At 38.7% G+C, this 14124-nt stretch overlaps 1 long non-coding RNA gene across 1 annotated transcript in view; it reads right to left on the reverse strand.

The window, feature by feature from the left end:
• Positions 1-2490: 2490 nt before the first annotated feature.
• Positions 2491-14124, reverse strand: part of LOC117471775 — an 88230-nt gene continuing 76596 nt past the window's right edge. Inside the window, exon 3 of the long non-coding RNA XR_004554810.1 lies at positions 2491-3173. This is a non-coding gene — a long non-coding RNA (uncharacterized LOC117471775). The remainder of the gene's footprint in view (positions 3174-14124) is intronic.

Below are 14124 nucleotides of genomic sequence, written 5' to 3' on the forward strand. Positions count from 1 at the left end.
TAAACAAGCCTTTGTAACTGCAAAGACATAGTCATGCATCTACCTAATCTAATCAATCATTGACATGTTGTATCTAGTGTTAAAGTGTGTAAATTACAATTACAGCTACACATGAAGCTGAAGTCAGGATGTCCACTGTGTATTATCCACATAAATAGTATGTATGACTCTGGCCTAAGCAGTAGCCAATATAAAAAGACTCCATTGCTTACAGTGGCTGTTCATGTTTTAACTATTGCATATGTGCAAGCCTATATGCTGTACAGTATGGAGAATGTTAAATCGTTTTTTTCTTATCTTACTAAACCGATGCAACAAAGATCAAACGCAGGAGGATGAGACAGTCTGAATAAAGCTTATGCTGTTTACAGATCAGTAAAGTGAAGCTGGCTGCCGTGAACACACTCACAGCACAGACTGCCTATAGATGGTGCTCTGCTTGAGTTGGAGCTGGTGGGCTATTTTAAGTCTCTCCTTGCAAATACACTAACTAACAGAGAGGGGAGCCCCCTTGGGAGACCATTGTAAACAAGTGGGTATGATGCACTGAGTACAATCCCACTTTCTGTTTTATCGAAAATATGCTCCTTTCATCTGAGACAAACAAGTAGATGAACCAGCGCCTACACTCACACATCCAGCGTTAATTACCACATTCATTTACAATGTTTAATCTGTGTGAAAACTGAAAATACAACAAACAAACACAAGGAAGACCAAGATTTTCCTGTTGTTTTGTTTGTTTATACGGTGCAACATTTAGTAGTGAATTCTTATCTGTAGAAAATTGGTCTGCACAACAATGTCCTGGTTTTGCCTCCCTCCATCATTTCTACAGAAGATATTTCTGGCTTAATGATCTAGGTTACATACAATAAAAGAATGTATTAAAAATATCTGGGTTATGAACATACCAGAGTGAAAAAGTTTTGTTTTATCATATTCAGATTTTAGGTCAAGTAAAATGGATGCCCAACAGCTGATCAAACATTTAAACCTCTGTCCTGGTCGAAAGTCCTTTAGAGACTTGAAGGAAAATGTGACCGTGAATTATTCCTCTCATTAAAGTCAATAGTACTTTGAGTCACTATTCTGAAATGCAGCAAAGGCGACCATATTCAAATACAGGAGATGCTGTTTTCTTATATCAGAGTAATGTAAGGTCCCGCTATTACCTACAAGTCCATCAAGCCCGGTCACCTGAGCTCTCTCCATTTATTATCAAAGCACACAGCACATTTGAACCTGAGGGAAATATGATGCCTGACAGCTACTGTGTCCAGCCAGAAAAAAAAGCTGAAGTTTCACAATTATTGGTGACCAGGCAAAAACGAAATATATAAATAAATGAAAATCCCTCCTACGTACCAACACGCAACCCTACACCTGCTAGACGTTATGGATCGCGCTGCGGTTGCGGTCAACAAGGTGGCTCAAGGTATGGAAAAGTCTGACCATCCCAATGAAAATATCAGCGACTTCAAATATAATAACATGGAGAGGCAGTGTAAACTCTTAGTTCATTTTGTCATATGGTAATTGTTCATTTGACTTATTTAATGGCATCCAACTCTCGATACAAAATAGGTTTTCACATTTTTGAAATACTTATTTGTTCACTTAGATGTGTTCCTCTTCATTGTACAGAAATAACTTGTTCTTCTCTTTTATCTGTAAAGTCTAACAGACAAGCGGCCCACACACAAAGATGCTGTGTGGTTCAAATCAAACTTGATGCTTCAACAAAATGTCTGTACGTTTTACAAAAAGTACATATTTATTTTTGCTGTGACTCCTCTTAAAAGACTCATTACCGAACAAAAATAAATCATACAAGGTAACATTTGACTCATACAGTACAAGCAGTTGCAAAACCCGGATATCTGATAAATGCTATTTTTACTACTGCTATGACAGGGCCACGGACACACAGGTTTATTGTCTGTACTCTCAGGCTTTGATCAAACTGCTGTTAGAGAAGATGAAAAAGGTTCAGAAAGAGCAGCCTCCACATCTGGAGGGAAGTCCCCGGCACAAAGAAACAGGAAGAAGCAAAAGAAAGCGGAGGACACAAATGACACAACATTTCAATCAATCTGTCATAAATGTGCCACTTCCTCACTTAAAACACTGCAGTGAGACAGATATAGACCCGAAAGTGCCTCTTGTCTGAGCGTTTGTTGATAATTTACAACAAAGTGGATATATTAGGATACTGACCTTTAGTATGATGGGTTATTAGGTTAAAGCTTCAATGTCAACACGTTTTCCTTCTTGATTGTCTATTAGAACAAATGAGGACACCAGAGAAGATGCAATCCCCTCATGACACTAGGTTGGGGAGTTTATTTTCCTATTGTTTTTAATGCCTTGTAACTGTTCAAATAGGAATACAATATGTTGATTTGGATTGATTTGATTTGATCTGCCATCTTAGCAGTATCTTATTGAGAAAAAACACTCACACAAATCCTTATCTGTCCCTTTAATACGAAAAACACCAACACATTGACATTTTATTTTACATGTACTTGGAGAAAATATGAATTAATATAATAAATCGTTAAGAACATTTGCATAAAACTTTAAAGCAAAACCGTCTTCGTAGATGAAATGCATTTAAAGTGGGTGTGTTTTAAAACCTCTTCATTAGACAAGAAGCAAAGAAAGTCAGCTCACACCTGCATGCACATTTTATTATCATAACTAACATCCGCCTATGTTAGTTTAGACAGGAAGAGGAAAATCTCTGACACATATGACAACTCTGAATTTAACAGATATTAGAGGTGACCTTCGGCCTGTCTTCCTCAATATGATACACGTTTCCCTTTTTTGAAGATTTTTTTCTTTTGTAGTAATAGAAAAAAGTCTCCACCTCAATGTGCAGCCCTCCCCCTTGTTCACACGCACTTGAATAGCAATTAAAGTAATTCTTTCTTTTTTTTCATCTTGGGTCTTGTAAGGACTTTTGTGTTACAGGGGATTGGGGGAGGAAGGACACATCTTATCTAGCACAGCTTTGTATCTGGTGGAAGACTTATGAAATGAGAGGAAGACTGATCCTTATCAGTGTGGAATTAGTGCTTCTTCGTGCTTTGTCCAGGAAGTGTTTGTAGTGATTCCATTATAGAGGGGAAGCCTTCAAAGAGGCCAGCGCAGCCAGAGGACACCTTGGGAGGAAAGAGGGGACCATTTTGAGGAACAGGATGGAACCTTGCTGAACCAGCACTCTGCACACTGAGATCCCAATCAGGCATTTACACAGGGCCTGCACAATTACCTCCCAAATAAAGGTCATTTTTCCTTCCCTCAAACACTTGTATCGGAAGGTAAACGGATTGTAGTTATTCTAAAAGTAGATTGAATGGGGAATGTATTAAGTTTTACATATGAATTGATAAGCAGAAATACAAGCAAAATACAGGCAGCAGAAAACATGTCTCCAGGTAGGTAGCGAGTAGTAAGTGGCGCTTGCTAAAGGAGTATCGCCCCTTCTGGGGATGATGTACATCCTGGGTAAAAAGGGATTTGTATGCTTACGAGTTTAATAAAAGCTCATAAGTCCCTGATAGTGTTGGATTTCATGAAAGGGTGTTGCAGAATGAAAACATTCAATTTAATGAAGATTAAGGCAAACGTCACATTGTTTTGACCTCCAGAACCTCAACCTTTCAGTCTGTGCTTCGCTGTCTGCTCCTATTTCAAGACTGAGAGTAAGCCAATGGGTTTTACGTATAATGTTCCTTTGACAGGGACATCATTGGTCGAACACATATGCACCATTAGTGGTGCATTATCCTGATGCTTTCACAGCCACACACTCTGTGTGTATTGCTAAACAAGTTACCAGGTTCACACCTGGGGCCGGGGGTCTATTGAAGTGGGCCCACAGGGGCTCTGAAGTTACTGAGGACTGGCATTGTGGTTTAAAGGATCTGGCCCTGCGGAAATGTAGAATTTTACTCATGGCAGTAATTGTACCTCACAGCTGGAATGAGAGCAGAGAGAGAAGAGTGCATAAAAGGGATGGGGGGGAGCACATTTGATAGCATTCAGAGTCGTATCAGAGCAAATGATAATAGTAATAGATCTTTGTTTGTGTAAGAGTTACTGTCAGATTTATAATTTCAGTCATCATGCAACATGTGACTTTAACGAGAAGGTACAATTTCCCTCGAGAAGGCTTCACGGCAAATCCACCAACCATCTCACAGAATTTGTTGAAACTGTATCGTGATAAAAAATATGTTCTGGTATCTCTCTGATGTCCTCCCACTGCTCTGCGTTGACTGTGTGAGTTTCCTTGTTGTTGTTGTTGTTGCAAAATGAACACTAATTGTTAACTGCTACAAGATGTAAATGCAGGCTCAGAGTGACTTGGCCAGAACGGGATCTGGGAAAGCAGAGAACAGAACCGGTACAGCAGCCCCTACATGCATTATTGCTATAGGTGTATATATAGGCAAAGATACCTAAGAGGACGTTAAAAGAGGAAGCTTAGAAGAGAGAAGGAGAGAGTGACAGAGCAAGAGGAAGTTAGACAAGAACAGTTTGGACAGGCTTTTAGTTGTTGGCCAGAGCTTTGCAAAATACAGGATATTGGACAAGTAAGTAAGATTAGCTGGCCTGCTTCATCTTGTTTTGTTGCACTTGTTTGATGTCTGGCTGTGTCAGCAAAGATGTCGAACAACCACACTAATATATGCTCAATGTGTCAGCTTATTAAACATACTTTTTCTATAAACTATGCTGATGTCAAAACGTACCGATAACCGATTGCCAGACGTGAAATATTCATGTTGTGAAGGTTACATCTGTAATGCATACCATCATTTACTATTCTGTTACATGATAACATTATGAACTCATCAGTAAAACCTTTGTGTGTTGTACTTTAGCTAAATGTGTGTCACAGTCCATCACATAAAAAAAAAGGTTTAAATTATAAGTCAAACTATTTTAAACTTTGAGAGAACTTCCTGAACCCACAGCAACCTGAAGTGGGAAAAAAAGCAAATGGTAAACATCTCCTCTGATTGGGTGGCCATTCTGTAGAAGATCTAAAAACTTCCAAATGAGATATTTGTTTATCTGTACGTCAACTAAAGCCCTAGAGTGGGTGCAAATAGGGGAGGTGTACGGATGGTGCGCGCTGGACTGCAGCCCTCATGCCTAATTCATGCTGGGGCGTCTATGAGAAGCAAACGCAGCAACTGACCGGGCAGAGATTCCCTTTCATATTCTAATCAACTACCCTGCAAAGGATGTGTTTACTCCAAAACAGACCCACGTTAACAGGGAGCAATGCAGAACAAACGGTATGCAAACACAGCGCAGACACGTTTTGTGATTGCGAGTAAGAAATTGGTCACGGTATGTTAGTGAAAGATATAGAGTAATGTTAGTGAGGTTAATTATTACAAGATGAAGATATCACAATCTAGGTCCCATAAAGATGAAGGAAGAGAAACAAAATGTAATAATTAACCTGTTAAGCCCCGCGCCTGTTTTACAGGTTTCAGGCTCGAAAATGACATGCCCAAAACAAATGACTACAACTTAACTTCTAAAAGGGTTATATGAATAATGTCTTTTATCAAAGCAAGGTCACATCTGTGAGTTGGACGTAGAAGTGTCAGAATCAATATAGATTTTTCTCAGTCAGAGTAAATTCAGATGGAACATAGCAAAAAAAGGTAAATTCTTACCTCCGCCTAAAGAAAAAACATTACTTACAGTGAAAACCACCCTTGAATGATGGGATGGTAGACTAAAAGCTTTAGGAATCCAAACTATAACAGATAATAAGTACCCTGTATCAAGATTGATGCAAAACAAGTGAAATTTGACTTTTTTAGAGAGGTTTAGCAAAAAAAGGTTCCAGGCGGAATAAGCTTTCGGCACATTTGGGTACATCTGGTTCCATCAGTGCCATTTGACCTTTTTCAGGTACCAGACTTGTGTATTACATTGAATTATCACCATAGGTATTCATTCCATCCAAAAAAAAAAAGACCCGCCGACGGGGTCTTTGGGGCTTAACAGGTTAAGGAACCGAGCAAGTGTTAATAAATGAATGCATACAGTTGCCATGTTGAGAGCACTTGCATAACATTTATAAAAATGGCATACAAACGTTCCTCATGATAAAGCAAAGAAGCATTGGATCGAATGGTGAATATTGACTCTCAAAATAATGAAATCTTTCAATAAAACAAGAAAGTGCTACATTAGGTACAGGAACATTCATTAGGATGCAACTAAGAGGGTAAAAAGGTCATCTTTGATCTGTATCTAATTTAGCTTTTAATAAATTAATTTTACTTAAACCTATTACAAATTAAAAATGGGTTTCAATCTTATATAGGTTATTAAGATAAAAACATTTTTAAGAAATTGGAAGAAATGAAAAGTGCCATCAAATAAAATATAATCCAGAGTCAGGGCTAAAATGAAGCATTTTAAAAATCAATACAAAAGATTTCAGTAAAACTCATTGCCAGAAAGCCATGATTTTATTACAGTTTTACTGTAAAGAGAACTTTGATATCACTTCTTTTTGATTTGTGACGAGCCATCACTATTATGGTCTGATAAGATTTCTTAGAATCCATTGGATAGATGAGCACGTATAGGAGAAGATATCAGACGCTGTTTCAGCACTATTACAGTAGAAATGGAGACATCAGAATTGAAGGGATTATGACCACTGGAAACCAATAATTATAAAAGAAGTATTTCTACATGTATAATGTGAGCGATTGAGGATGAAATATTGTCTCTTTCGGCTCTCTTTAACCTTAAAGTTGGGGGGAAAAACTAGACCATGTACAGTAGCCCCCTCCCATTCAAAAGGATAATGGCAGCTCACTGTAATAGTGGCAATAAAAGTCTGACTGCGTCTTAACAAAGATGAGAGAGCCACTGAGGGAGAGAATAAGTGTGTGAAGACAGATGATTGACTGTCGATACAGCACCAGGATGAGGGAGTGTGTTTATTGATGGAGGACGGAGACGTTTTCTCTGCAGGAGCCCCATGACCCTCCTACGCCCATTGCATCCACGCAGCAGCACAGCGCAAGTTCGCATTCAATGCGGTATAAAAGACAGACCTTAAAAGATTCCCACACAAAGGCACATGTATAGATATGCATGCATGCATGTGTGTATACAGACAAACTGACAAACACAATTTCCATATTTACTGTTGGGTGTGAAAAGGAAAAGAACGGGAGGGCAGGGAAAACTCATAAATAAATGACAATGCACAGCTTGCCCTGGAAATAGAAGCATCATTTTGTGTTTGTATTATATTCAGGCGGGTACAATTTAATCTCCCTTTTAATACCCTCCATTGTATAAACAGGAGAGAGGTTGCTGAAATATAAACATTAGGAATGTAACCTTATGAAAATCGATTTGGCATTGAAAAAATAGTATATCTGCCTGGTTGTTTATTAATGCAACTTCAGGCATGTAGCCACTATCAATGAGAAAATCCCCCTATTACATTTTTATGTTGCATTCGAGAGAATCCATAAGAAGAGGCTGTAGCAAAATGTACTTGGAGGTTACCTGGATACAACATTTGCAGCATTGTTTTTAATAAGATTGTGATCAAAATGCATGAATAAAAAGTCCTTATCTCTGCCAAACAGAGATATTGGAAAAAGTTGCAGATTGAAAATAAAATAGAAAAGTTTAGAAAGGTTAAATGGATGGATAACAAAGTATGATTTCATGTATTTACTTGATTAGTAACGTGTGTGTGATGTAACAATATGAAAGTAAAAATAAAAAAGAATAGCAGAATAACGACACTGATGATATTTGAACCAACAGGACTAAACAGCATGGCTGATGATTTAAAGCCTCACGCATTAGGCCACAAATGTGAAGTGACAGTTGAGTAACAGCGAGCTGAGTTTTTTTTCCCTTTGGCTGAATATCAGCAGCTCTACAGAGAGCTGTGTTCAGAACTGGATCTGATCTGCTGTTATATCATACTGTAAATGGTTGAGCCACAGAAACCAAACAGTTCTGCCAGCAGACTAATCACTTGGGCTGGTAAACCAATCCTCCACGGACATGCACCGCAAGTATGAAAGTGTGTCTGCAGCCCCGATTATTTATTCATTTTGTTTGATTCAGGATGATGTTCCTCCCTTGGATTACCGTTTTTCCTATCTGGCAAGAGTGCTGGCACTATGCCCTATGTTTAAGATATCAAAGATGTGCGGCATCTCGTTGCCTTGTGTTGGCGCGCCTGGGGAGTTTCACTCAACATGAAATGGATAAAGCCACACTGATGTACTGTTGGGAATGAAAAAAAAATAAAGAGAGAGAGAAAGAAAGAGAGAGAGACCTAGACTGAGACAGTGTGCAGGGGGTTGAAATATAGAAAGTCGAAATGGGGTAACGGTTTCAGGGAGAAATGTGATGTTGTTGCCTCTGGAAGCTGATGCCTTCCCTGGGACACGGTGGTCTCAGGAGAGCAAGTCTGTAGGGGCGATCGCTTTAAAATATCACTGGAGAGGCCTGAGTGGGTCTGTGTGTTTCTGTAATCTGTGTACATTAGATAAAGCAGATTAATTCATTTCAATGCTTTGCTTTCATCTCACCATTATGAGGTGGAACACAAACAGAGCTGCTAAATTTAAGAGAACACACCCCATTAATTATGAGCGGCTTCTTTGGACCTTATTCTCCCATTAATTTTAGCTCAACAAGGGAGCTATAGAAGAACTTAAGAGATATCCTAGCAAGTTTAGAAAATGTTTAATATCTTCACATTGTGTGGCTTTAATCAAAGCAGGTATATTTCTGTTATTGTACTGTAACTGAGCAAATGCAAAGAAAGATGGATCAAATCACTGATACTGTAGATCAAGCAACTACTTAAGTTTCCAATACCTCCATTGTATTCTCTAATTGCTCATTAAAAGATTTATCGGGGTTCTTTTTTGGTCAAACACGGACATTACTGTCTGACAGCCATCTCTGTCAAGGTGCTCTTTTAAAAAAAAAAAACAGAACAGGGCACAACAACAACAAGATATGTATCCTTAAAACGGAACCATTATAAAATCACCTCTGCATAATGGGCTGGGATCACAGAAGGAGACACTTGGGCTAATACCACATAGGTTTCTGATTTCCTGTCTAAATCGGCATAAAGCATCTTGCCTTCAGATGGATTACCTGTCAGTGCATTAAGTACAACTTAGACCGCATCTGAAGCCACAAGAGACGCCAGCTTGCTCTTCCAGAGGTGCTTTAACCATGGCCTCTTCTAAACCACAGGGCTATTACATCTGCCCGTTAAAAGCTTTGAGGGAGGCGTCCAGTCAAAGTCAGAGCTCGATGGGAGCCTGTACCAAGGTGACTAAACTCATTCTTCTCTGTCCAGGTCGCAGTTGTTTCTGATGGAACTAGGGTCACTTCTATCGTCTTTGCACTTCCTACATAAACAGCTGAAATGAGACTCACTTTCCTTCATCGCCACCTTGCTAAACTTGCAAAAGAGACAGGTGAGTGAGCAGGACAACTTACATATTGGGGGGATGAATTAGAGAGCAAAACACTGCTTCAGACTATACAAGCCAGGCAGAGAATCAAACATAAAGGAGGCGCATTTGATCAATGGCCTCGATTGAGAGGACATGGATTTTGCATTATAACCACCCTCTTCATTATTGGCTGAGTTAGCGTCTGCTCGCTAACGCCCCCTCTGTCCTTTGCTGTTGAAGAGTGGTGATCAATTTGGAGAGATGTGTTCCCCTTTAGAAACACAGACATACACAGTGAAGTAGGCACACAAAACATCGTAACCCATCACTCCAGAAGCATTGGAGGAAGTGTGGGCTGGAGAGATCTGGGCCAATAGAAAATTGCACTGCTTACATGAACAATAGCTCAATTAGAGAGGTCCGTTCATGTTATGAGATTGCTTTTCTTATGCTAATCTTAACACTTAACTAAATGCTCTTCAGTAAAGGGTTTGTGCTCTCCCAAGTTAGCTTGCCATTTCATTATGTAGTCACGTGTAAGCTGTGCTACGCATTGACTGCCTTCGTAAATCATGTTCATGGGAGGAGGGATAAAAGTGCCTTGCTGATATGTAAGTGGATTTCGGGGGTCGTTTTCCTATCCTTGTATTGATAAAAGCTTCATTAATCAATCATACATCTCTTCCCATTGATGGTGATGGTGAAGTGCAGCTGTGGTAATTTTGTTTGTGTGTATGGGTGTGCATGTCAAAAACTTTGGCTCAAGACTCTCGTAACAGTAAATTACAAATACAATGTTGGAGTTTGATGTTGCATATCTCAGCAAAACATCAAAATAATGTAATCTGAAATGCACATGGACATCATCGTGCTGTCAAAAAGCAATGAGGATATTTATCAAATGGCCAAATTTGAATAATGGAAGTGTCAGCTAATATGTTTTTTGTACACAAACATTAGCAGGTACTTGCAAATTCCTGAAACACATGTAAACCCACTTGAAAACAAATTCATTTAGAGGAAAACACTCTCAGTTAAGAGCCAAAGAGGAATTGGTGGATTTCTTTTGTGTTGTATATTCACAGAAAGTTTTACAATTACAAAATATTTGTTTGGTAGTTTACTCATCTTTTTTTGCATTTTTGGAAGATATTTGAGACGTTAAGATTACTTTTTTACCAACGCATTGTCAATCTCAAGTTTAAAGGACATGGATGTTCTTTACCAAATGTCATGGCAACACAGTACATCCTTCTACAGTTGTTAAGTTAATTCAGTCCCAAGAAGGAATACAGCCAACCAACAAAAGACCAACACTTCCATCCCTTAACATTTAAAAAAAAAAAAAAGCCTCACCGAATATGCTAGTGTACAAAACAAAATGTGGTCCAACTCTTTATATCTTCAACAGCTGAGGTGTGTCTGCACATCTCGCCCATTTGTACACTGTGATGAATGGAGATGATCTCCGTTTAAGGGTGCAGCCCTAACAGCAGAATGCCAAAGTTTGTTTATGTTATAACCCAAGACACTTCATTGATGCAAGTACAAAGCACTCACAGTAAATAAGGCCTTCATCTTTCAGTTGTTCAGTCAAAGGCTGAGGGGTCTCCTCTCTCCTGCGCCCTTCAGGAATCCTATGTTCAGAAATGTAAATACACGTATTTAAGACTATACAACATTTTGAGATGGTAGGATAATTGCAGTCCTAAAGTCATATTATAATTGACTATTGACAAATGTTCTCCTTTCTCTTCTCTACAACGTGTGTTCTGCATTCATATGCCAAGCTTCTATTATCCTATGTACAGTTTTCTTCTCTGCTCTATATTTCTTAGCTCAGCTGTTTCTGTCTCTCATCCTTTCTCTCTCTCTACTCATCCCATAACAAACCTATCTATCATATCTGTAATCAACACAATGGAGTTGTCATGGTGGCCACAGTGACCCTCCCTGGACATGGCCCAGGGAAATTGACTGAAAGAAAAATAGTTGGACTTGCCAAACACTGAATCATCAGATTTATCAAATATTATAAAGAGGGATCAGAGAAGGAAAGACAAGAACAAGGAGGGTTTATTTCACAAGACAGCAGCTGAATAATTGCTTGAGGTTGCAGGGGTGATTCCCTTTGACTGCTCCCTTTTACAAAAACATATTGTACATGAGTAACAGTGCCCAAATCGCCTGTAGTTTCACTTCTTCCACCCTCCTGAAGATTTTGTGAAGATGTATTTAAACTAAGCATCTTAAGCTCCATGCTTGGCTCTCCTGTAATAGCACTTATGGCAGGATAAAAAAATGGTTGAGCATCGAGGTGAGACCTGACAATTGTATGAGCATGAGTTATTTATATTTAGAAAGGCCAACCTAAAGCATGCAAATGTGGCACTGATAGACCTCTTCATAACATTGTTATTTAGCTAATTTACCCTACATTGGCGGAAAATATTGTTTACGGCAATTTACTTTCAAATAAAAAATAATCCACCCACTTTTGAGAATTCCCTCTAAAGCTTGAAATTGTTCATATCCTTAATCGAGGCTTGGACATTCATCTAATACTGTTGCCGTAGGGAAAGGATAAGTGTTGAGAGTTCATATATTATTTCTCTTCGGCTCAATCTGATGTCTGATGCATTCAGATGGCAAAATGCTAAATTTTGACATGTGGAAAACAGCCTTTATATGGCAGTTTTATGAATAATGAATGCTAATTCACTATGAGTGTCAGGAAAACTTATAAATGACTAAATTGGAAGAGAACTGCTTCTTGTTGTGGAGTTAAGACTGTGTCACTGAGTTTGAGTTGTCAACTTTTAGGTATAAAGAAGTGACTCAAATCAAAAATAAAAACTGGTTTGAGTTTCCATTTGCTGACAAATGATTAATTAGAAACCTGTCCATTATACATGTAAAACGTCTGGGATTGAATGTCATGTACAAACTTATTATATTGATTAGGTAGTCTGTGTTTACAATATGCAGGGATTTCATGCACACACATTGACATTGTTAATGACACTTTGTGTATGATGTTTTAAATGATATTTGGCCTAAGTTAGGTTTACAATTGCAGATCCATTATAAGACCGTATATTGGAGTAAGTGAGAAAAAAGGTTGTTTTTCTGCATAATTATTTTTTGTTTTTTATAAAATTGTTTCTCCTGATTTTCCAAATAAAGTCCTGCGGTGCCTTGCAGCAAAACGTCCCATTACCTTCTGCAAATGGCCACTGCAGAAGAAGGGATTAACTAAGCATACATTTAGGGCTATGGAAATATGGACATGTCCACGGATTTATTGGCATTTATTATGGTTGTTCTTGTTTTAAGTGTAAAACCCCCTGTACACTGCATCATTGAATAGGGTGTTAGTCTGCCTCACATACACCATTAGTGAGAGAATTTATGCATTTAATACATTAGAATAGAAAATGAATTTAAAAAGAAAACGCCATAAGGGAACACATTATCTTAGCTGTCGGCAGTTTTCTGGTTTAACATTTGGCAGCCTCGTCAGTAAATGAAAGAATTATTTCAATTATTGTACAGCATTAAATTATAGTTTGTGGAGAAAATGGTGACAGGTCTGCAGAGCTATAACACTTCCCCTGCCTCTGGCTTCTCTGTCAGTTTTAATGAAGAAACCTCTCCACACTACACAGAGCGAGAGAGACAGAGAGAGGGGAGGTATTGTTCACTGATTCTCAAATTTGTTAGAATGACTGTGAATTGCTACTTTGTTTATAAATGAAAAAAAAAAGTATAATAAAGAATATTTACTGTATACTATTCAAGGTCAACAGGAACCACAGTGGCTTGACATTACCTATAATCCACAGACTATAATTGGAAGGGAAAAAAATATAATACAAACTGCAAAAAATGTATAGAATTGGTGTCCTATTGAATTTACTTACAGCATGTCATCCCATTAATAGCCCAACTGTCTTACTGTGCAGCATTTGGCCACAGGGTTCGAAGCTCAAACCAGACTTGCTATTGCAGATATTCCCTCAACAAACATTAGTGAATGTCATGTGTGGAAATATATTGCTATTATACCGGCTAAGAAAAACACCTAGGGGCAGGTGTATCCTCCTTATGCTCACATTAGCTCCCTGCTAGCTGCCCTGTCCTTCCGCACACAATGCCCTCTACAAAGGAAAAATAAAAGACTTGGCTTCCCTATGCCAACGGTTTCCATCCGCCATTGTAATGCTATCCCATCCATACAGATATCAAATGCTTGATCCCTGCAGCATTTAACCAAATTAAATACCACCTTCATTAGCAAGCCAACACCTATCGTAGGCATGCAAAATACCCCCAGCCCCAAGGACACACGGCTAAATGGGCTGGCAGAGCTTAAAATAAGTCCACACACTACAAAGACTAGCCTTCATTTGTATGTTCCTAATGTGCCAGCTTCACTCACTGTACATGGCCCGCTGCTCCGAACACATGGTGAGTAATTGCCAACACTCGACCTCCATACTGCACTTAATCAGCATGGTAACACCATGGGGATAAATTCACGAACAATACAGCCAGAATAATTCATAAATTGGTCAACAGAACTAATGTGCAAAGTGGTGCATAGCGTCAA

The sequence above is a fragment of the Trematomus bernacchii genome, unplaced genomic scaffold (assembly GCF_902827165.1).
Source record: "Trematomus bernacchii unplaced genomic scaffold, fTreBer1.1, whole genome shotgun sequence".
Lineage (NCBI taxonomy): Eukaryota > Metazoa > Chordata > Actinopteri > Perciformes > Nototheniidae > Trematomus > Trematomus bernacchii.